General features: G+C 36.8%; 1 long non-coding RNA gene across 1 annotated transcript in view; it reads right to left on the minus strand.

Annotated features, from left to right (window-relative positions):
- Positions 1-5,214, minus strand: part of LOC138171718 (uncharacterized) — a 66,573-nt gene extending 61,359 nt beyond the window's left edge. The window contains exon 1 of the long non-coding RNA XR_011170957.1: positions 5,059-5,214. This is a non-coding gene — a long non-coding RNA (uncharacterized lncRNA). The remainder of the gene's footprint in view (positions 1-5,058) is intronic.
- Positions 5,215-22,754: the final 17,540 nt, after the last annotated feature.

The following is a 22,754-nucleotide window of genomic DNA, read 5'->3' on the forward strand; positions in this document are numbered from 1 at the left end:
CTCCCTCCCTCCCTCATTCCCTCCCTCCTTCTCTCCCTCTTTCAGTCTCTCATTTACTGTATCCTTTGCTATGACTATAAACCTAGCTATGGTGCCTCCTTGTATCTTCATCATCAAGAAAACCTTACATGACCCTGCTATTATTTCAAGCTATTTTCTTATATTACTTCTCCATTTATTAACCAAACGCTTTAAAAAAAAAAAGTCATTGATAGTTGTTGCTTCCACTTCCTTACCTCCCACTCACTTCTCAGCTCCAATGTTCTTTTGACCTGAAGGCTTTTCTTCAGTTCTCAATCTTGGCCTTTTTGCAGTTTTTTACAATGACATCCATCCCTCTTGTCCTAATCATTCTCTCTTTCTTCCACTCCTGTAACACAGCTTTCTTCTTTCTGGTTCTCCTAACAATCTGACCATACTTTCTCAATGTCCTTTGTCAGTTCATTATTCATCTGACACCCCTTAGAGTGTCTATTCCTCAAGGCTCTGTCTTAGGTCTTCTCCCCACTCTCTATACCCACTCTTTTTGTGATCCCATTATTTCCCATGAACACAAATATCCTCTCTATGCAGATGGTTCCCAAATATCTATATCAAGCCCTAATCTCTCTCTTCAATTGCAGCCCTTTATTGTTATCTGCTTGCTAAATATCTCCACATATATGCCTTTACACATCTCAAGTTTGTCATTTCTAAAAAGCTATTCATTATCTCTTCCCCTAAGTCTACTCATCCTCTAAATTTCCTTATTCTGTTGAGGGTACCATAATCAACAGAAGAAGATACCACCCAGTGACCCAGGTTCACAATCTCAGAACCATCCTTGCTTTTTCCCTCTCCCTCTCCCTCACCCTCCATATCCAATCAGTTGCCAAGTCCTGTTGATTTTGCCTCCAACATATCTCTGTATTCTGTCTCCTTTCTACTCCCACGGACACAGCCCTACCTCAGGTACTCATCACTTCTCAGTGGAACTAAGGTCTTAACTCTTCTTTTTGTTTCTGGTCTTTCTCTCTTCCAATTCATTGTCTACACCAAAGATATCAAACACATAGTCCATTGGTGTCATGCATCCTACAACACTCCCAAATGAGCCCAAACCAGATTAAAATGTAATTAGGAAATATATAACAAAAAATTAATTAGTAAAAAGAAAATATACAAACATACGTGGTTTTCTAAGTCAACATGAGGCCCACATGGATTGTTAGGTAAGGTTTAGTGGTTATTTTTACTTGAGTTTGACAACACCATTCTATGCAACTGCCAAAATAAACTTCCTAAAATAGTAGTCTGACTGGATTATACCTCCTCTGTTTAAAAAAAAAAAATCCTTCACTAGCTCCCTATTGCTTCTGGAATAAAATACAGATTGGTATTTAAAACCCTTTAAATATTTATTTTAAAACTTTTGTTTAAAAATCTCTGACTGATATTTAAAACCCTTCACAGCAGGACTTCAACCTTCATTTCTAGGTTTTTTTCACATTGCTTTCTAGCATAAAATCTACTTTCTCAACAGCATGGCTTGCTTCCTGTTGGCTGAACCAAGTATTCTATCTCCTGCTTATGTGCCTTACCAAAGTTCATTCTCCATGCCTGGAAAGTATTGCCTCCTCTCCCCTGACTCTTAGATTCTTTAACTTCTTTTAAGACTCAAATTTATATGCATACTCCTACATGAAGCCTTTCCTGATGCCCTAGTCACTAGAGCCCTCTCCTTCCTCAAATTACCTTATATTAACTTATGATGTGTGAACATACTGTATTACTTTGTGTACAGTTGTTTTAAGAATGTATACTGTTTTAATAAGACATGCATGTGTATTCCAAAAAGATAAAAAACAAAAAGGAAAAGTATCAAGATATACAAAAATATGTATAGCAGCTCTCTTTGTGGAAGCAATTGAATTGTATTGGAAATTGAATTGGAAATTGAGGGATGCCCATCCACTGGGGAAATGACTGGACAAATTGCAGCTTATGGTTGTGAACTAAATATATTTATGATTGAGCTGTAAGAATGACGAGAAGGATACTCTCAGAAAAACCTGGAAAGACTTACATGAACTGATGCAAAGTGAAATGAGCAGACACACTGTACAGCAATATTGTATGAACAACTGTGAATAACTTTAGCTATTCTCAGTAATACAATAATTTAAGAGAGTTCCAAAGGACTCGTGTTAAAAAATGCCTTCCATTTCCAGAGAAATAGATGAAGGAATCTGAAGGCAGATCAAAGCATACTTTTTAAAAATGTCTTTATTTTTCTTGCTGGTTTTTTTTTTTGGTCTGTGTTTTCTTTCAAAACATGACTAATATGGAAATATGTTTTGCATGACTGAACATGTATAGCCTATATCAAATTGATTACCTTCTCAATGAAGTGAGAAGGGAGGGAAGGAGAGAATTTGAAATACAAATTTTAAAAAATGTTAAAATTGTTTTTACATGTAATTGGGTAAAAATAAAATATTAAATAATTTTTAAAAGAAAAAAAAATCAGACGTACATTTTCTATATCCTTGAAGTCAGGGATAGTTTTTGTCTTTATCTGTGTATTCTCAGTGCTTAGCACAATGCAATATAGTAGGGGATCTCTCAATTTAGAGTCAAAGAACTTCATTTTGAATTCTAACTTTGTTACTTGCTGCTTATATGACCTTAGGTAATTTGCTTGACTCCTCTAGGCCTCATTTTCCACACTCATAAAATGAAGATCTGAAATAAATGACATCTCAGGTTTGTAACAACAACCACAATGTGAAATTGTGACCCTAAGACTAATGTTCTCTCCACTATACTATGCTTCGTCCAATGAGAAGAGTTTGGACTTGTTGTGAGTAGGCAATAAAAGAAGTCATAGGATATTCTTGAACAGGGAAGAAAGATGATAAGTGATGTCCTTATGGTAGAGGTATGCAGGATGAAGCCTAAAGAAAGGAGAGAATGGAGTCATATGACAGGAACCTAGGTATAAAGTGACAATGGGTCTGAATTAGGATAACAGCAGTTTAAAGGTAGAGAAATGGTGACTCCAAGAGACATTTTAAAGAAAGAAACAAAGATTTTGGTGATAGAATAGATAAAGAGGATAAAAGAAGAGGAAGAATCAAAGTGGTTTAAAAAAAAAAAACAACAACCAATTTCATATATAGATTTTATTCTAAGGTTTCAAGTCTGTGAGATTAAAATTTGTTTTATGTATGTCCATATGTAAGAAACACATGGAAAGGTATGAATTATTGAAATGATAAGCTGTGTTTTCTTTCTTTTTGATAGATATATTTCTCAAGCTAAGAATATATTTTTTGATCACCTGTGGGTTTGTTTTTTTTTAGGTTACTAAAATGCATATTTGTGGAAGGAAAATTTTGTCTGTTTAAGCCAAAAAATAGTGCATTTGTACTTTGAGTAAACCCAAAGTTTACCTCTGGTTGGGTGTGCCTATTGACTTTCAGTACATATAATTATGCCAGAAACTTCTAGGCCAAGGTGAGGTTATCCAAGGTCTTTTTTAAACAATAGCTCAGTCACCAGAGAAACTAGGGAAACCCACTTGAGAACTTAGTAAAATGCCATAGAGAGTAATGAGAAGGCTGAAGGTGGGAAGAATGACTTAATATTTAGACCACAGATAAAAGCTTGGAGAATTAACTCTTTATAAAGAAAAACAGAAGCACTTGTTCAATCTCCATTACTCACCAGCACTCTGAAACTAGGTAAGTTCCCCTACTTCAAAAGCAGGCATGAAAAAGACATCTCATGCTTCTCTTATCTTGATGAAACACTTGCATGAACTACTAGGCTAAAGGAATGCCACAATGCATTTATTCCAGTAAAGCAAATTGGCATAAATATAAATGTTAGTGTCTATGACCCTTTGGTTTACCTGTATGCTGATGATGCTTCCATGGATAGAGTGGGGGCTCTGATCTTTCCCATTTTACCAAATGACTGGGCATGTATCATGTGCCTTGACACTATATATTTACATACATATACATAATATACATTCATACACATATATATGAGGGGGAAGACAGAGAGGGAGAGGGAGAGAGGGAGAGGACACAGAGAGAGACAGAGAGACAGAGAGAGACAGAGACAGAGAGAGAGAGAGAGATTCTCTGTGCAAAGTTGATCTAAGGTTGGGGGCAGCTATTTATTTCCTGAGCCTTAAAAGATGTATTTAAAACACAAAGGATTCAAGGATGCCTTAACAAATATTCACAACATGAAAAGCAAAGACATTTTATCATCCTGCTGAACAGACATTTTATGTTCATCTCATACTTTCTTGCTTGAGCAACACATAGGGTCCAGATCTCCCAACCCTCCAGGGTATGGCTTGGGTTTTCTTAATCTTTGCAATTGCCCCATCCTGCAACATCCACCTGGTGATGGTATTTTGTGAACAGCAAAAGCATGATGTGAATTTGAGCTATTTTATGTTATTATTTTATTAACCCATAGTTACAAAGGAAATCTAGTACAGGATTTAAATCAGAGAACCTGGATTTAAATCTCAGCTCTGCCCTCTTACTGCCCATGCAATCTTAGGAAAACTATTTAGCCTTTCCAAATTTTATTTGTAATCTATAAAATTAGGAGTTAGGACTGAATTTTCTCTTATGTTCCTTTTAGGCCTAAAACAGCAGTCCTTCAAACCTACAAAATCCCTAGATCTGTCATACCTAAGAAGAGATATCATCATAAAGAAAAGCAATCTATCCTCAGTCTCAGGTGACTTGAGACAGCAGCAGCAGAACTTTGTGTACCCTGAGTAGTAAAGAAAAAATTAGCTTAAATGGAAATCCCTATTATTCTCTAGAGTATCATTCTACAACCTGCCTTATGCAAGAGAAGTAAAACAGATAATTTCCACTGAATACACGTAACCAGGCTCTCCCCACCTTTCATTACTTCATTTTAAGACCATGGTCTGTCTGTGCTCTTAAGTGAAGATTGTATTTCATGTATTTCAACAAGTTACAAAGAAACAATGCCTTCCCATTGATCCCTTGTCAGGTGGGATCCAGGATAGGAAATTACCTTATTGATTGGACCTTCTGTCTGTGAGGTCTTTAACCATGTCTCTCTACTCCATCCATCCTTCAAGAGGTCTTTGGTTGTTGTAGAATACACAATAAATAAGCTGCATGTATCAAGTACACTCTCTCCATTCACCTCTTAAGGTAATCCCCCAGGTGTATTGGAATATATTCAAAGTATCACCTGTTTTTGGTTACCGCATCACTTTACATCTCCTGCCCCCATTTTCATGATTATGTATCAGTTCCACCAAGTCCAACCTATGTATAAAAACAGCTCAATCAATTGAAATCAGATATTTCCTTAGGTATAGATTGAGGATTGATGAGTAAATTTGCTAAGTAAAGAAAATTGAGTACAATTTTTAACATGAGGTATTTCCAGTGAACTGTTCAGAATGATCCCAAATGCAAACTTTATAGTAGCACAAGACCAGGCATGTTCAACTTACTTATATCCTATTTTAGAGGAATTAGAAATGAGTTAAACATGAGAGTCAACCTGCTATTAAAATTATTTGCATAGAGCTTTTAGTTGATTGATAAATCTGGTACCTTGAAAAATCTCTCTTTTTACTAATGTGAGTACTCATGAATACAGACTGCAAATCCCCCATACCTTCTCATTAACATTAATTTTCATTCATGTTTGGAGTTTTTTTTTTATGAATCCTTCATAAATGGTCTACCTCATGCCCTGGAAGCCTTTGATCTTGTTATCTCTATGCCAGTATGTGGAGGGTTTTAGTAGAGAAATAAGATAAGCACCACACCTAAATGATTTCACATACTTTCAGGCTATCAACCTAAATCTCTTCTCCTTAGCCAAACTCTTTGAAAGGGTTTTCTGCAATAGAACCTGCATTTCTTCCCTTCCTACTCATTTCTTAATCACTTGTAATCTTATTTATGACCACACTATTCACAGTTAACTTCTTCCCCAAGTTTAGCAATTATTCTCAACTTCTTAGTACAATGATCTTTCCTTAATCTTCCTTTTACTTGACCTCTTCAACTTTTGACATTATCCACCACTAGACATTTCTTGGACACTCACTACTCCCTTAGCTTCCATGATACTTTTAGATCTTGATTATCCTGTATGCTTTTCTTTCTCTATCTCTTTTTTTGAATCATCATATTCTTCCTGCTTCTCTCTGAAAAACTTTGGAAATAATTGTGTGACATGGGAGATGCTGGCAAAGGACAGCCCAGCATGGCGTGCCTGCATCAAAGAAGGTGCTATGCTCTATGAGCAAAACAGAATTGCAGCAGCTCAGAAGAAATGTGAGATGTGCAGATTTAGAGAATCCACCCCAAATGTCCACATAGACTATTTGTACCTATTTGTGCATTCCAAGTTTGTATTGGTCTGATCAGCCAGTCAGACACACTGTAACTCAACTCTAATGTAGTGATGTCATTTTGGTCCTCTTTGAGAATAAAGGACAAAAACCAACCACCAACCATAGTCTTCCAGTCCCTATCCACTAAGGTTAGGGTTCTCTCAAAAATCTATCATGAACTCTCTTTTCTTCTCTAGACTCCCCTTTTTTGTGATCTCATTAGCTTTCATATATTCAATTATCTACTATAGGTTAATGAATTTCCAGATCTATATATTCTGTCCTAAACTCCTGAATTCCTGCATTACAAACTACCCATTGGACATCTCAATATGGCTATCCCATATGTATCTCAAACTTAACATCCCCAAAATGGAACTTATTATATTTCCCCTCAAGCTTATCTCTCTTTCAAACTTCCCTATTTCTGTTCATGGTACCATCATCTTTCTGGTTACCAAGGTTCAAAACTTAATATTAATCCTTGACTCTTTTCTCTTGCTCAATTCCCATATCCAATCCGCAACCAACTCTTGTCAATGCTATCTCCACAGTAATTCTTACATTCATCCCCTTCTCTCTATTCATACAGGACTTGTATTTGTGTAAGTCCTTATTACTCCTGTGGAATATTATGATAACTTCTTATTTGATCTCTCTGCTTCTAAATTTCCCCTCTCTAAAATCTATCCCTTCACAGCACTGCCAGATTGATATTTCTAAAACACAAAACTCATCAGTTCATCCCCTTCCACACTCAAAAATCTTCAGTAGCTCTTACTGCCTCTTATATAAACTAAAAACTCCTCAGGTTGGCAGTTCAAGCCTTCCATGATCTGGTTTTCACCTACCCTTACAAGTTTTATTTCATATTAGCTATCATTTTTATCATTACTATCATTTTTAGGCATTATATCTGTCTTGACATAATTGTTGTCATGTGGATGAGGGATAGACTGGTTCCATTTGGTCCCAGAAGGCCAAACTTGTTCCATCTAGCCCTAAAGGACTAAACCAGGAGAAATGATCAGAAGTTACAGAGTCAAATTTAAGCTTGATCGCAGAAAAAATAAAAATGAAAAATTCATAAGAAGTAGAGCCATCCAAAATTAGAATGGATTACTCCAAGAGGTAGTGAGCTTCCTTTCTGGTAGGTTTCAAACTTAGGCTGAATGACCATTTGTCAGATGTCATATAGTAGGGATTCCTTTTTGATATGGGTTGGACTAGATTAATTTCAAATTCTGTGATTCTCTGTTCTTCCTTTCGCTTGTACACTCTTCATTCTTACTGATTCCCATAAACAACATTTTATCTCCTACCTCACTGTCATTGGACAAATAGTCCTTAATGTTTAGAATACCTTCCTACCTACCTTCTATTCCACAGAATCCCTAGTTTCCATCAAAGTGCAGTTAAAGTGCTACTTCCAATCAGAGGCCTTGCCTGATCATCTTACCCCTATTGTTACATGAACTATTAGTGTCTGACTTGTGGTAGAGCCTTCTGAGTTTACGTTGGTCTGATCAATCACAGTCGGACACACTGTACCTCGACCCCAATATAGTGATGTGTCATTTTGATCTTTGAGAATGGAAAACAACCAACCCCTATTGTTAGCTCTCTCTTCTTCCTTAAATTATTTCACATGCAATTTATATTTGCTCATTTGTGTATGTGTTGTATTCTCCAGTAGACTGGAAACTCCTCAAGGGCAGAAACTGTGCTGTATGTGTGTGTGTGTGTGTGTGTGTGTGTGTGTGTGTGTGTGTATGTGTGTGTATCTCCCCAGAACCTAGCATAGTGCCTAACACATAGTAGGCACTCAATATATATTTTTTCAGTTGAGTAGAAGAAAACTTCAAACCTGAAACTTCCTTTCTCATTCACCCCTGCCTCTTCTCAGTAACACTCAGGTATAAGTATTTCTTAAGCAATTACTATATTGCAGGTAGTGTGTTAAACACTTTACAAATACTATCTCATTTTCTCAAAAAGAATGACAATTAGTTAATTTTTCTTACATTTTACCTACTAAGCTGAATTAAGGCTCTACAAATATAAGAGTGCAAATAGAATAGACTTTCACACCAACTGGCCTTTCTTCCAGCTCTGACCTAAAAGAGACGCTAGTTTTGCTCATTCATTTGTCTATTTCTGTTTACTTCTGTGGTGTTTTGTTTTTTACATAATGATCATGCTATTGAATCAGTTAAGACTAGAACAAACATGATGTCAGCGAAATGCCCAGCAGGGCCTTTGAGGAGATTAGATTTCCTTAAATTACAGCAACTCTTTCTTTGCCCAGAGCAGCAAGCCTTTAAAGGCAATACATGCTCACCTAGGCCATGCTTAGGTTTTGGTCCCTCTGCCCATAAAAACAATCCAGTCAAGGTGACCTCAAACCACCCGAGAGGAACTTGATCCAGCTGTGAGTGGTGTGCAAGAATTAAAGAACATTTAATGAAAGAACCCCCTGCCTCCTGGGTCTAGGCCAACTCTGGAAACTTTGAGCCTCACTGAATTTTTTAGAGAATGAAGAGTATGATGAGACCTGTTAGAATTTCACTTAAAAATCAATCATCTTTATTTGCTTCATAGTTATAAGAGTGCTGCCCCAGGTAACTGTACCAGGGAAACTATTACATATTAAATTATATGCAGAAAGCATATTCTTTGAGTTTAAAGTTATACATAGTTTTAAAATGAAAAGTGGTGGATAAAGAATGGGGAAAGAGGCAGGTAAGCTGGTGTCTGCTGCTTCAAGCAAAATTATCTGTTTTGAGTAATTTGGTGTTCAATTAATATGGTTCTATTTAAAGTATAATCATGATTTTAATTAAATCCATTCTTTGGAAGGCTGTCAGGCAGCTAGTTATCTGCCTAGTAGAAACCATCTTATGTGAGAATATTGATTAAGGAAGTAAAAACACTAAGAAACTTGCTACGGTACTTCAGCCATGTCCTAGAACTAACCCAAATGGCAAAAGAATAGGAAACAGGACAAGGGTAGAGAATTTTTTTTCCTTTTCCAGTGACACAGACCCACAGGAACAAAAAAAAAGAATAGCAATTGGGAGACAGGGATTTAGATTGTTGTTTTTTTCTCTTACAATGAGGAATTTAAAGTATTAAAACTTCTTGCTATTAAAGTTGGGTACATAAACTAAATCCTAAAAATGAAGTTCCAACTCTATTATTAAGGATAGCTAATTTATAATGAGGGCAGATTGGTGGCACGGTGGACCTACAGTCCGTGGCCTGAAGTAAGGAAGACTCTTCTTCCTGAGTTCAAATGTGACCTCAGACACCTACTAGCTGTGTAACTCTGGGCAAGTTACTTAACCCTCTTTGCCTCAGTTTTGCATCTGAAAAATGAGTTGGAGAAGAAAAGGGTAAACCACTCTAGTATTTTTGCCAAGAAAACTGCATCTGGGATTAGAAAGAATAGGACATGACTGAAATGACTGAATAACAATGATATTTGCTGGGGCGGCTAGGTGGCGCAGTGAGTAAAAGGCCAACCCTGGAGTCAGGAGGACCCCAGTTCAGTTCCGGCCTCAGACACTTACCCCACAAAAAAACCTAGCCATGTAACCTTGGGCAAGTTACTTAACCCCAATTGCCCTCCAAAAGGCAAACAACACAAAGATATATGCTGACATGGAAGAGCTGAGGCAGATGGGAAAGGAAAATAGGGAAAAGGACAGAGAAGAAGCAGGGAATGGAGCAGGAGAAAGAGGCAAAGATTAGTGAAAGACTGACAGGAAGAGAGAAAGGAATTTGACCAGAAGAAAAAAAAAATGAAGAAATAAAGACAAAACAAAAGTGGTTTAGTAGGTTGTGAGATAAGTGTATTAAGTAAATTGTTTTTTTTCACATGCTATCATATATTTAGGTTTGGGGTTTTAATATACTCTCTTTGTACCAGGACTCTCCCCTCTACAATCCATTCTCCATGTTTCTGCTTAAGTGGTATTCCTAGCCTACTATGTATAGCCAATCCCAGAACATCCTTCATATCCTATTCAGTGGTCCACCAAGAAATAAGAACCTATGAGGCAGGATGTCTTACCATCTACCCTCCCACTTCAAGAAAAACTCCTCACCCTTATTTTTGTTCTGGGAAAAACAATCAAATTAATACTGTCATTACCACCAGGAAGTGTGTTGACAATCAATTGCCCTATGGCTCAGTTCATCATCATTGTTAACTCCCCAGATCAGAATTCCCTTCCCTGGCCAATTCTCCTGTGTAAGTGTGGCCTTCCCTTATGCAAACCAGGAGCTCCTTGAGGTCACGGGATGTTTAACTCTTGCATTTGTACCCATAACACTTAGTACAATGATTGGCAGATTGTAGATACTTCATTTATTACTAAGGTACAAAGTTGACCTTATTATTTCCTTTTTCAATAAACTCCAATGGTTCCCTATTTCTTCTAGAATCAGATACAAATTCTGGCTCTTCAAGGTGTTTATAAGCTGACTTCAATTTCTCTTTCCAGTCTTATTAGATATTACTTCCCTTTGCACACACACTCCAGCCAAAAGATTTCTTTGCTGTTGCTTATATGCAAAATTCCATCTCCAGTCTCCATGACTTGGTATAAAATGTTGCCCATGTCAATCTACTCCTTCTTCACCTTTGTCTCAAAAAATTCCTAACTTGGTTTAAAAGTCCTATGCTATCACTTCCATGAGACCTTTACCTATGACCTTCTTGTGACTCCCCAGGGATTTGTCTTGTACATCCTTGTAGGTATACATGTTATTTCCCCCAGCAGAATGTAAGATCCAGGAGAGCAGGTACTGTTGCAATTTTTTGTTTTGTATGTCTGATATTTGCCAAAAAAAATCTTATTCTGGTGCTTCATCATGAGATGAATTTCACCTGAGCTCTTGAAGGTTTTGATATAGGAGCATAAAAATTTTGAAAGGACCTACCAGGCTTGGCAACAGGTTAAATCTAATTTAGTGAGGACCAGTCTCACTAACTATGGAGAGGTTCATCACCAGTAGGTTGGCCATTTAGCAATGAACTTTTTCACTATAGTTATCCTTGAAAAAAGAAAAATACAAAATGTTCCTCAATCCTGTGCAGTTAGTTTTCATTTCTGCATTGACAGATGCAGAGTGATGGAAAAAGAAGCAGAGGATGCTAAGATAAAGAGGGGAAAGAGGCAAATAAATGGGCTTCAATGACTTCTGAGCAAAATTATACCTTGGATATTTTAGTGTAAAATCAATATTGGTTCCAGTTAGAGTAGAATTGTGATTTTAATTAAATCCACAGTTTGGGAAACTGTAAGGCAGGTAGTTATCTGTCTAGCAAAAGCCACCTTAAGCAAAACTACTGATTAAAGGAGTGAGCACACTAAGCAGTTTGCTAAAATATTTCAGTCATACCTCAGAACTTTCCCATAGGCAAGAGAAAAAGAAATTGGACAGGGGCAAACTAACTCTTTTCTCTCCAGCGACAGGACCCACAGGAATAAAAAATAAGCAATTGAGAGACACATAAAAGTTTGAGGTGTTTTTTAAACTGTTTTTCTCTTCTTAAAAGGAATATAAAGTGTCAAGCACCTCTTATTATTAAAGTTGGGAACATAAATTAGATTGTTTATAGGTCTATACATTTTTATCTGACCACTGGTATTCTAAAAATTAGATCTTTGTTTAGCAACTAATCAGTGAGTAGAATTTCTACAGGAGGAGATGAATTATATTAAGTTTGACATTCTTGCCATAAATAAAAACAGCACAAAACAAAACAAAAAAAAAAGGAATTTGCAGGTAGATTGAGCATGACTTGCACATACTACTTAGAAAGGAGCTGGTTTTATTGCATACCCAAAGGCAACAAGAAACATTATTTCATGGAGTATTTGGTCATCTTATATTGCAGAACTGATAAGTATTTGAAAAAAAAAAAAAGGATCACAATGAAAATAGCAGCATACCCACCAACATTAATTACAGAGGATCAAAAGGGAGAGAAATTTTATGAAAAAATCAGTCAGACTACAGATTAAATCAATGTACACTGTGATATTTTGTGATCTCATTGCAAAGGTGGGAAAAGATGATGATAGTGAGAATCAGTGGAGAATCAATGGTTCAAGAAGGAAAGAGAGAAGTCAACATAGAAACCTCTCATTTTTATGCCAGGATATAATGGTAATGTAAATGGAAAGATCTTTCTCATCCATTACTAGACCTATATGACCTACTTGAGTCACATGGAAGCCCGTCATATGAATTTGAGTTACATGAAGTCTGTGGTAGGAGGAGCTTACTCAATATGTGGAGCAGGAAGGGTGGAGCAGGAAAGCTGGAGCAGAGCCCAGAGGAAATTGGTCAGAACAGTTAGAGCAGAGGGAAAGAGAAGAAGCAGGCAGAGAGCAATGAGTGTTCATTTGTGGGAAGGTTTGGGGATGGTGCCCTCTGCATTATTATTGTATATAGATTTCATTTTTGCTATGATGGATTTGGCTTTCTGGAGTTGGGATTCAGCTTTATGGTGTTGGAATAAATGTTTTGTTCTGTTTTCTATGTGGAGAGTCTGTTATATTTTGCAATTCAGAATTATGCTGGCACATTCATAGCCACTGTAGGCACTGTGAATATTGTGTTGGCATTACACAGGAACATTTTTTTCTTTGAGAAAAAACAATTAGTGATAGATACAATGAACATCAAATAATATCACCAAAAATAGAAATTAACAGACAGGAAAAGACTTCTTATCAATATGAAATCATTTCTGAATCACCATCTTTATATAATCAGACAACTGATTTGTCAGAGCAAAGGATAGAATTAATAAAAAGCAAGAAAAATAACAATGAGAAAAGATATGATCAACAATGAAAAATGGGAAATGGACAATAGAAATGACATTGACACCAACTGCATAATTTTATATAGAAGTTTAGCCAATGTAAAAGTATGACTACAGCAAAAAGACCAGCAAAGTCCATAAAGCACCCAAGTTAGCAAATATTTGACAAACTTGCCACATGAGAAAGATGGCAGCCAACGGCAATGCTGGTTCAAAATATGAATGTATTTGTAAAATCTTACAAAAGATACTATTATGTGTAACATCGTTTCATAAATTAGAGCGGAGCAGTGGAGCATAAAATCAGTTTAAAGAAATCTCACCAAGAGATACAAAAGCAAAAATCATTAAAAGGATGATTTAAGGTTGAAAATTAAAGGAAAGCAATAAAAATGGAAAAGATCTGCTAAGATTACTATAACAAATTATTTTCATCACTGAAGACAGTAGAACTACCACACTTGAACACAAACATCAAAGTCCTGAATATACTGAGAGAGAAGATAGAAATCACAATTGCAAGAGAAAAGCTGAGAAAAGCAGCTGGATTGGGTCAAGTATATGTAGCAGAGATCTATATCCAAGGTTACACAATTGTGAGGGCACTAGAGATTTGTTTAAATCAAGAAGAGAAAGAACAAAAAAAAGGTAAAGACCTTAGACCTTACTAATGCCTAAAAAAAAAAAGGCAACCAAGAAAATATCAATAGCTACCAATTATAGGCTTTTAGGTGACAGTTCAATGCCTGACCCATAGTAGACACATAATAAATGTTCATTGAATTGAGTTGAATTATTGATACCCAAGTTCAAATGCAGCTTCAGATACTTACTAGTTGTATGACCTTGGGCAGTTTCTTACTTCTGTTTGCAACAGCTTTCTCAATGGTAAAATGAGGATAATAATAGTACCTCTCTTCCAAGGTTGTTGTAATGATTAAATGAGATAATATTTGTGAAAGACTAAGCACAGAGCCTGGCATATTGTAACTGCTATATAAATGATATTAACAGTTATTAGTATTATTATCTATATAATATTAGGTCCATATGAAAAAAATTTATACATTAATTGCAAGCATCCTTAATGAAGGTATGACTAGGGAACATGCAAACTTTTGCAAGCAATATTGTGTAACCATGTGTATTTATGTATGTTGCATATTGTATAATTTTATTGTATAATTAATGTGGTTGATATACTACATTTTACCTCCTTGTAATACATTGATGCATGTGAAGAATACAAGAAATTATTGTGCTTATAGATTATGAGAAACCATTTGCTTTGGTGGAATAAATCATCACCTTAAATGCCCTTTTCCAATAAAAACAAATGTCTCATCTATACATCAAAATCACTCAACGTTCTTTGAAAGATGTAACAGAAATAGCTTTATTTTAACAGGGAGATGTATGCTCATCAAAAGTGTTTACGTCAGAGGTAAAGAAGATGTAACACAGATTTCAAACTGATGAGGAATTCTCTGAGGTTGGTGATGTTCTCCAGATGTTTCTCTTTGTTGATGACATTGTGCTAGATGTATCAAGTCCTATAAAACCACAAAGCCTCCTGGAATAGATCTATAACCATTCAAGAGTTTATCCTAATCATCCACATAGGAAAGACCAACTGGATAAAGAATGTCTAGCTCAGGGGTGGGGAACCTGCAGCCTTCAGGTCACATGTAGCCTTATAAAATTTGGACTCAGTCAAAAGGCTACACCCAAGGACCTAGAAGGTCACATGTGACCTCGGGGCCACAGGTTCCCCACCCCGGTCTAGTGCCTATGCTACAACATTTATTTGAATAGACAACCTATAGAGTTCATCCATCAATGTGTAGAACTGGGATGGAGGATATCAGTAAACAGTAAGTTAGGCCTAAAATTGAAATGGACTGATCAGGAAATTGCAAATCCCCTTAAATTACCTCCACACTTCAATAGAGACCCATCTTTCTATCACCAAGTTTCTATCAGTGTTAATGAGATGTGGAATATGACAATCTCCAAAGAATTAAAAATGAATATCACACAAAGGACAATGGAGAGACTTGTGGTTAGTATGACCAGGTTACAACATATAACAAATGAGGAACATTGAAGAACAAGAATAAAAGATGTCATCAGGAAATATATGATAAGAAGAGATGAGACAGGCCACAGATGAGGGTGAAAGGTAACAGGACCTAAAGTCTTCCACTGGCACCCTTGCAATGTCAGGAGAAATCAAGGAAAGTCTTCAGCCTCTTGGGTGGGAACTTATGATGGCCATGGACAAGAGTCACATAGCATGGGTAGGCATGCCTGGGTTGTGATTTGCATCTTTGGGAAGAACTTCAAAAATGAATGAGATCACAGATACATTTGTAAAGTATATCCTCATTACCTATCACAGTTCCTGATGGATGGTAGGTGCTTGTCAATTGATTTATTGCCCCCTCCTTGAAATCCAGATTAACCACTGTTTGAAGTTTGGCAGCTACTCTTTATGCTTAGATGTTTATAGGTACCATTTTTAATTGGATTGCCAAAATAGTGCTCCAAAGGGGAATTACCCCCTGGCCAATAGTTAAGGTGACCAGTGTTCAGTGGAAAGAATAGTGGATCTTGAGAGAAATAGGTTTAAATTTTACCTTATGCATTTACAAGACATGTAACTATGGGCAAGTGACTTAATGTCTATGAAATTTAGTTTGTATATCTGTAAAATGAGAATAAATGTCTATAATACCAATTTCACAGCACTATTATAATGCTCAAATGTATATAAAAACCTTACAAATCTTAAAGTACTATATTCAAATTAAGTATACTTTTTTATTCCAGTAATAGTACCTTTTTAGCTCTGAATTCAAGTGAAGGGCTAACTTTCTATCATTTGAATAGGGAGAAAGACCAGGAGTTTGACCCAGGAAAGGAAGGCAGTAGGACAGGATAGGACTCTGGAACTCCAAACTTCCTTATTCTCCTCTTCCCAACACTAAGGAAGACCTTAATAAAAGTAGATTTTTGTAGGGGAAAAAATGATGAACTATAGAGGGGATTAAAAATTCTAGAAAGCCCAGAAATCAATCTCTTCAGTGAGAAAAGTCATTTAAACGTTCTTAATTGAATGAGCTTGAATTTCTCCTGGAGCCTAGCTTCATTTTGATTTTATCAGCGTTAATCCCTATGTCTTTCTGGCATGAAATCTACAATGCCCACTTTGGGATTCAAAGTCTAAGAAGTAATCACTAAGGCTATGAGGACTGGTTGTTTTCCCAGTTTTGTCAGGTTACTAGTTCACATACTGAAGAAACTTGAGTAGTATTTACCACACACAACAGAATTAATAAATGATCTTGTAGGGGAAATACTGGTCTTAACAGTGTCAACAACAGTGACAGTGAGCACACCAAGAAGACAGGCACTCATCTGCTGTTAACACCTACCATTGAAAGCTATTGTTTTTATTGTCATGAAAATAGATTGGCTGAAGCTAATGAATACAATTTTCTGTAGTGAGTAATGGGTATTTATCTTTTCTTCCTCTTTCTCCCATTTGAGTAACTAGTGAAAATAAAATACGTCTGCCTCCAAGGGACATGCATGCTGAAGGGTGGGGGCTGCTAACCCAGATTGGTTGAACAAGCCTAGGAACAGCTTTCTAGGAAATAATGGCATCATTCAGACAAAAAGATAAGAATTTGTAAAGTTTTTTTTTTTTTTGCACTTATCTTGTCCCTTGATGATGTGAGATTGGAGGGTTACTGGCCTTTGCAGAGAAAACTGGGCTGTGCTAGTGAACCATGAAGCAAGGTATGAGAAAGGGGAAGGAGAGAGAAGTACCATCAGGTACCCCTCTCTTACCCACCCCACCCCCACTCCTCCAATCACAAACACAACTATCAGGTAGCAGCAAGCTATGACAAGATCTGTGAAGAAGAGCTTCTGCCAAAGGAATCTGTGAGACTCAAATGACCCTGGGGTCCTACATACATTTTATTTATTCCTGTTTATTCCTCTATTTCTATTTCATTTTACTTTTTTAAACAAAACTTTCCTTTGGGATATTGTAACCTACACATTTGAAAGTGGGATGCCATCCTCAGTGTACTATGGGCTACTATGCACACCAGTTTTGTGGGTGAAGGTGACAAGTCAAGAGAGTGAGAAAATCTCCCAGTGTATACCTGGGACCAAAGGAGTCTGACACTAGAGTGACATTTCTATCACCTCCCAAAAGAAGGATCTTCATTGAAGTTACAAAACCACAGTGTGGGATTTTTCCCATAGCACACCCTGGCAACAATACACACTTTTTTTCCCTCTCACAGCCTAATATTATTCTTTGCTGTGATTATGTGTCATGATTAGAGAGCTGGGAGTCTCCCACTTGTGTAAGTGATTACAGGTATAACTTTCCTGTAATTCCTAACACACTTAGAAAAACTCCAGGCACGTTCTTTAAGAACCACTGGCTCAGAGATGGGCCTTCATGTAGGAATAGAAATCATGGGATCATCAGATCCTAGATTTAGACCTGCAAAGGATTTTAGGGGTAATTGAATGCAATCTCTCATTTTGAAGATAAGGAAATGGAGGCACAGAGAGAGGTTAATTGACTTGCCAGAGCACAAAGTAGAATTTGAAACCCAGTCTGCCTGCTGCCAAGTCCAGTGTCTTTATCTGCTATTCCATGCTGCCATTTGGATTTTTGTTTGAGTTCAAATTGGTATTTTTAATAATGTTTTGCACTGATTATCTGATTTTATTGGAGAAAAAATTTTGTTTGTTTGGATCTGTAATTTCACTAAAGCAAGGAACTCCCTGGTATGGAAACTCTCTTGCAATGCAGATTGGAAATTCATCATTGCCTGGGGATACTGAAGTGATTTTCCTGTTATTCCACATCTACTCTGTATAAGAGTCAGGATCTGAACCCATATCTTTCAGACTCCCAAACCAACACTTTACCTACTATGTAGAATATCTACCTCTCTGAGAAAAGGAAGAGTAAAAATAAATTCTATCTATAACATTCATGAAAGGAAAATTGGTTTTCCTTATTTTGTTCATAAGGATGGAGTAACTAAATGGGTGCCACCTGGAGAGGAAAAAAAAGGAGAAAAAAGAAAGTACTGGTAACAGAAAAAATCCACTTTGGAAAATCATCCGTTTGATAATTGAGAATTAGCTTTGAAATTTTAGGATTTGAATGCAAGTGTGGTCACGTCAATTCATAAATACTCCTCATTCTTTTACTTTGAAAGTGGTTGTTCTTACTGGCCCCATTTATGGATAGAGAAAATGACGAACATAAATTTGACTTGATTTGACTAAGGTCATAAAAAGCACTGCCAGAAATAGTACCAGCACCTTGAATCCCAAAGCCAAATAACATAAATGTGCTATAGAGATAGCATCAATCCCTGAGTCACAGCGAACATCAGATCCTTTAACGATTATAATTTCTCACTGAGGGAGATGAGAATGTCAGATCATAAAGAAGTGGACTGATTTATTGATAAATAAATCTTTTGAGCTTTTGACATCTCCTTAGTGAAGTTTTTCTAACTTTTAAGTTCTAGATAAATGGTCCCTAAAGTGGGGGCCGACTACAGTCTGCCTCAAGGAGACCATGGGTATCTAACCAACCACTTGGCATGGAAAGACAGTTTTTGAAGTCAGTTATTGAGATTCTCTTCGACAGAAACATACCTACCATTACTCCTCAACACTCATCCATTCCTTTCCTCTACTGTGCAAACAAGATCCCAATCTGCCTTCTTCTGAGTATTGTATCATTGGAGTAGTGACTGGTGAGTTAAAGTCCCAACTTTAAAGCCCCAGTCATATAGAAACAGCTAACATGGATGGGTGGTGATCTGCATCTCACATTTCATTACATTATTTTTTCTTCCAAACCCACCATCTTCCAAATTATGTTATTTTTGCTGAAAGCACTATTATCTTTCCCATTTCCTGGTCATTATCCTGGACTTCTCACTCTTTGTCACCCCAGCAATCCAAATAGTTGTCAAATCTTGACATCTCCACCTTGATATCTCTTACATCTATCCCCTTCTCTCTACTTATGTAACCATAACTCTCATCATATTAAGCTCTCATCTTCTCCACCGGACTATTATTGGAATAACTGCCTAACTGGTCTCACTACTTCATATCTCTGCCCTCCTGAATTCATCCTACATAAAGTTGCCAAAGGGATTTTCCTAAAATGTAATTCTGACTGTGTTATTCCCCTACTCAATAAACTCCAATGGCTCCCTACTGACTTTAGGATCAAATGGTATTTCATCTTTATCTCATCCTTTTTAAATTTCCATTTCTGTGTAGATTTCATATTATATACATATAACATGTATAATTATATATAAATATCATTCTTAGTACATTGATACATTTATATAATTTATAAATAAGTATACATAAAATGTTTTTAATAATGGAATGAGGATCAAAAAAGTTTGGAGACCACTGCTCTAGATTATATTTAATCTTGCAAATTATTATAAGTGTTTATAAATTTCTCAAAGTGCTGAGCAAGTTCCAAAAGCAACAGCAAAATTTTATTAACATCACAAAAACATGAGGCAGGGTTTGGGGGTGAGGGGTGCTGAGAAAGAGAATGAACAACAGGGTTTTGGGGGGGTATGTTTTCTAAGTCTTCTTTCATTTGTTTTTCCCGTGGTCCTTCCTATCGTAAATTACCTCTATTCTTGGTTCTGGTAATACTGCAGATTAGAGTTATGACAGGAGACCAAAGCTTTGCTCCTTAGTGACAATAAGCATTCAATCACTCAATAAACATTTATTAAGCATCCGTGATGTCCCAAAGTTTGGGGAATACAAAGAAAGTCAAAAGACAATCCTGTTCTGAAGGAGCTTATAGTCTAATGGGGGAGAAGACCTGAAAACCACTATCAGCAAACAAGATATATAACTTAGCAGGATGCCAGAATTTGTAGGACTTATATTTCAGCAGCCTCAGTGAAAACTAAGTCTATTCACTGCACCACCTAGCCACCCCTGAAAACTAAGTTTAGTGTCTAGTGAGCAAGAATAATCAGCTTATATAGGGAGTTATCAAGTACCACTTTCTTGTTCTGGGTGTTGTACCTCATGTGAGCACCTCTCCCAGAAGAATAGCCTCACTCTGTCCCAGGATGTCTTCCCAGGGCTAATGTGTCAGGGTCTCTTTCTCCGCCTGCTTAATACACTTGGTCTTATAAGGGATATTGGAGGGAACACTGTGGGCAGCTTCCCCTGGCAGAATCATTCGAAGCTGGCTCCATGCATGAAAAAAACCTCATTATGGCTATATTATATAGAAAATGATGAAATTGTCTGAGAATCCTTATTAAAGGTTTCAGTTGCAACAGAAGTGATAGTGAACATATGAATTCTCATGTCAAATTAGAATTTACTACAGGACTCGATACAACTGCCTACCTTACCTAGGAATTATTTGGGATCAACAGTGAAATACAAATATTTTATTGACAACAAAGAATGACTAGAAAAAGTGACTATGGAGCACTTCAGAATCATTGATGCTAAATGATATTACCATCTTATTCTGAATATAGACTGTACTTTCCTGCTTCCAGCCACACCCCAAGGCTGAAGCAAATCTGAGCAATAAGCTTAGTATCAGAGGTACCTAGCACACTGCCCGGCACAAAATAAGAGCTATACAAATGCCTTTCCTCTTCCTCCTCCCCTACTATCGAGTAGGGAGATTAAAAAAATGCACACAAGTAACAATAATAAAAGTTAGACAGTAAAATATAGATAGGAAAGGTGAGAGTCCTAGAAGATGTTTGAGGAAGACAGGATCATTTCTACCTGGAGGAATTATTTGGGAAAGATTTCATCAACAGAGTAGTAGTTCATTCAGTGAGCATTTAACATCTAAGTGTGATACAATGGAAAGAGCCATGTCTTTGGAGTCAGAGGTAATGAATTCAAAACCTGCCTCTGACTCCTACTACCTTTGGCTAATTACTTTACCTCCCTGGCTCTAGGTTTCTTCATCTGTGAAGTGAAGGGGTTGGACTAGAGGGAGTAGGTACCTCCCAGCTCTCTTTGTTCCTGTGTGCAAAGAAGTTTATACAAAGACAACATTGAAATATAATTCTTGCCTTCAAGGGGTTTACATTCTATTAGAAGGTCCCATGAAGAGAATTAAAGGAAATTTCAATAGGTAGAGAGGTTGGCACAGTCTAGGGGACACTGGGCACAGATTCATGAAAGTGGAAGCAGTCAGGACAGTCAGTAAATGATGAGTGTTCCAGTTTGACTGGAGTGTAGTATGCTCTAGGTCAGTAATTTGAAAGAAGATCAAAAAGAGAATTTGGAGCCACCTAGTCTTAAGATATGAATGCCAAGGCAAATAATTTCTACCTTATAATATGAGGCAAACATAAGTGGAACAATATCTACTATCCTTCTGATCCAAGATACCTTTCTGACCAGGCACATTTCCATACAGAAATTAGAAAAATAGACCGTGCCTGTCTGAAGCAATATTGTATTTTTGCTGAGTATCCTTTCCATGTTATTATAAAAGCATGAACTTTTAAATTGTTGGATGGTCATTTCCTTCTAATCCCAAGGCTGGCTCATCAAAGGGGCCTGAGTCAGACCTGGTCAACAACAGAAATATAGCATGTAAAAGAAACCAATGTTGAGAGAAAACTGGTTTCATGTCATTTGAAACCATACTTAATTCTTTTACCCTCTGGCTCAAAATCTTTAAGAAATGTGTATGACAGAACTCTTTACTTTTCAGTGGAGCTTAATGAGGCTGTTGAATCTGAACAATGGCAAAGCAGACACCATCCTCATGACAGATCCAAAGTTCTTTCAACTTGCTTAAACATGTCACCCATTTGTCCCTTGTTTAAACAATTCTATGTCAGGTTATTGCATAGCTTGACTGTCTCCTATAACTAAACTTCAAGCTAGTAAATTTAACTGAGACAATTCACTCCTTACTCAAAGAGGGGAAAATACACAAAGAAAAAAAAGAGATAATGAAAACCAGAGAAACATATACTGGGTGTGTGTGTGTGTGTGTATACACAATATAAACTAGAAAGGTAGTAGCATAGGTTATGAAAGACTTTAAAAGACAAACAGAGGATTTTATATTTGATCATGGAGGTGATAGGGAGCTAGTAGAGTATACATGTATTTGTGTATGTGTGTAGACACACATGTATGTATAGGTATATATGTATGTGTGTACATGCATACATATGTATTATAAACATGTACACATAGATACACATATTCCAGTGCATTATATGGATGTCCTAGGTGACCTAGTATGGATCGTTGAATTTATTGATGTAGCTACTTCCTCAAACAGGGCAGATTGCAACAGACACGTGGCTTTCCAGCCTATGTGACTATGAGGATCCATGGTCTCCATAAATTCTTCATGAGGGGGTCCACCTAATATGAAAGGAGACTCGTGTTATAAACATAAGA

Source organism: Petaurus breviceps, unplaced genomic scaffold (genome assembly GCF_028583685.1).
Source record: "Petaurus breviceps papuanus isolate PSGF00001 unplaced genomic scaffold, PetGlider_PUasm1.0 458, whole genome shotgun sequence".
Taxonomy (NCBI): domain Eukaryota; kingdom Metazoa; phylum Chordata; class Mammalia; order Diprotodontia; family Petauridae; genus Petaurus; species Petaurus breviceps.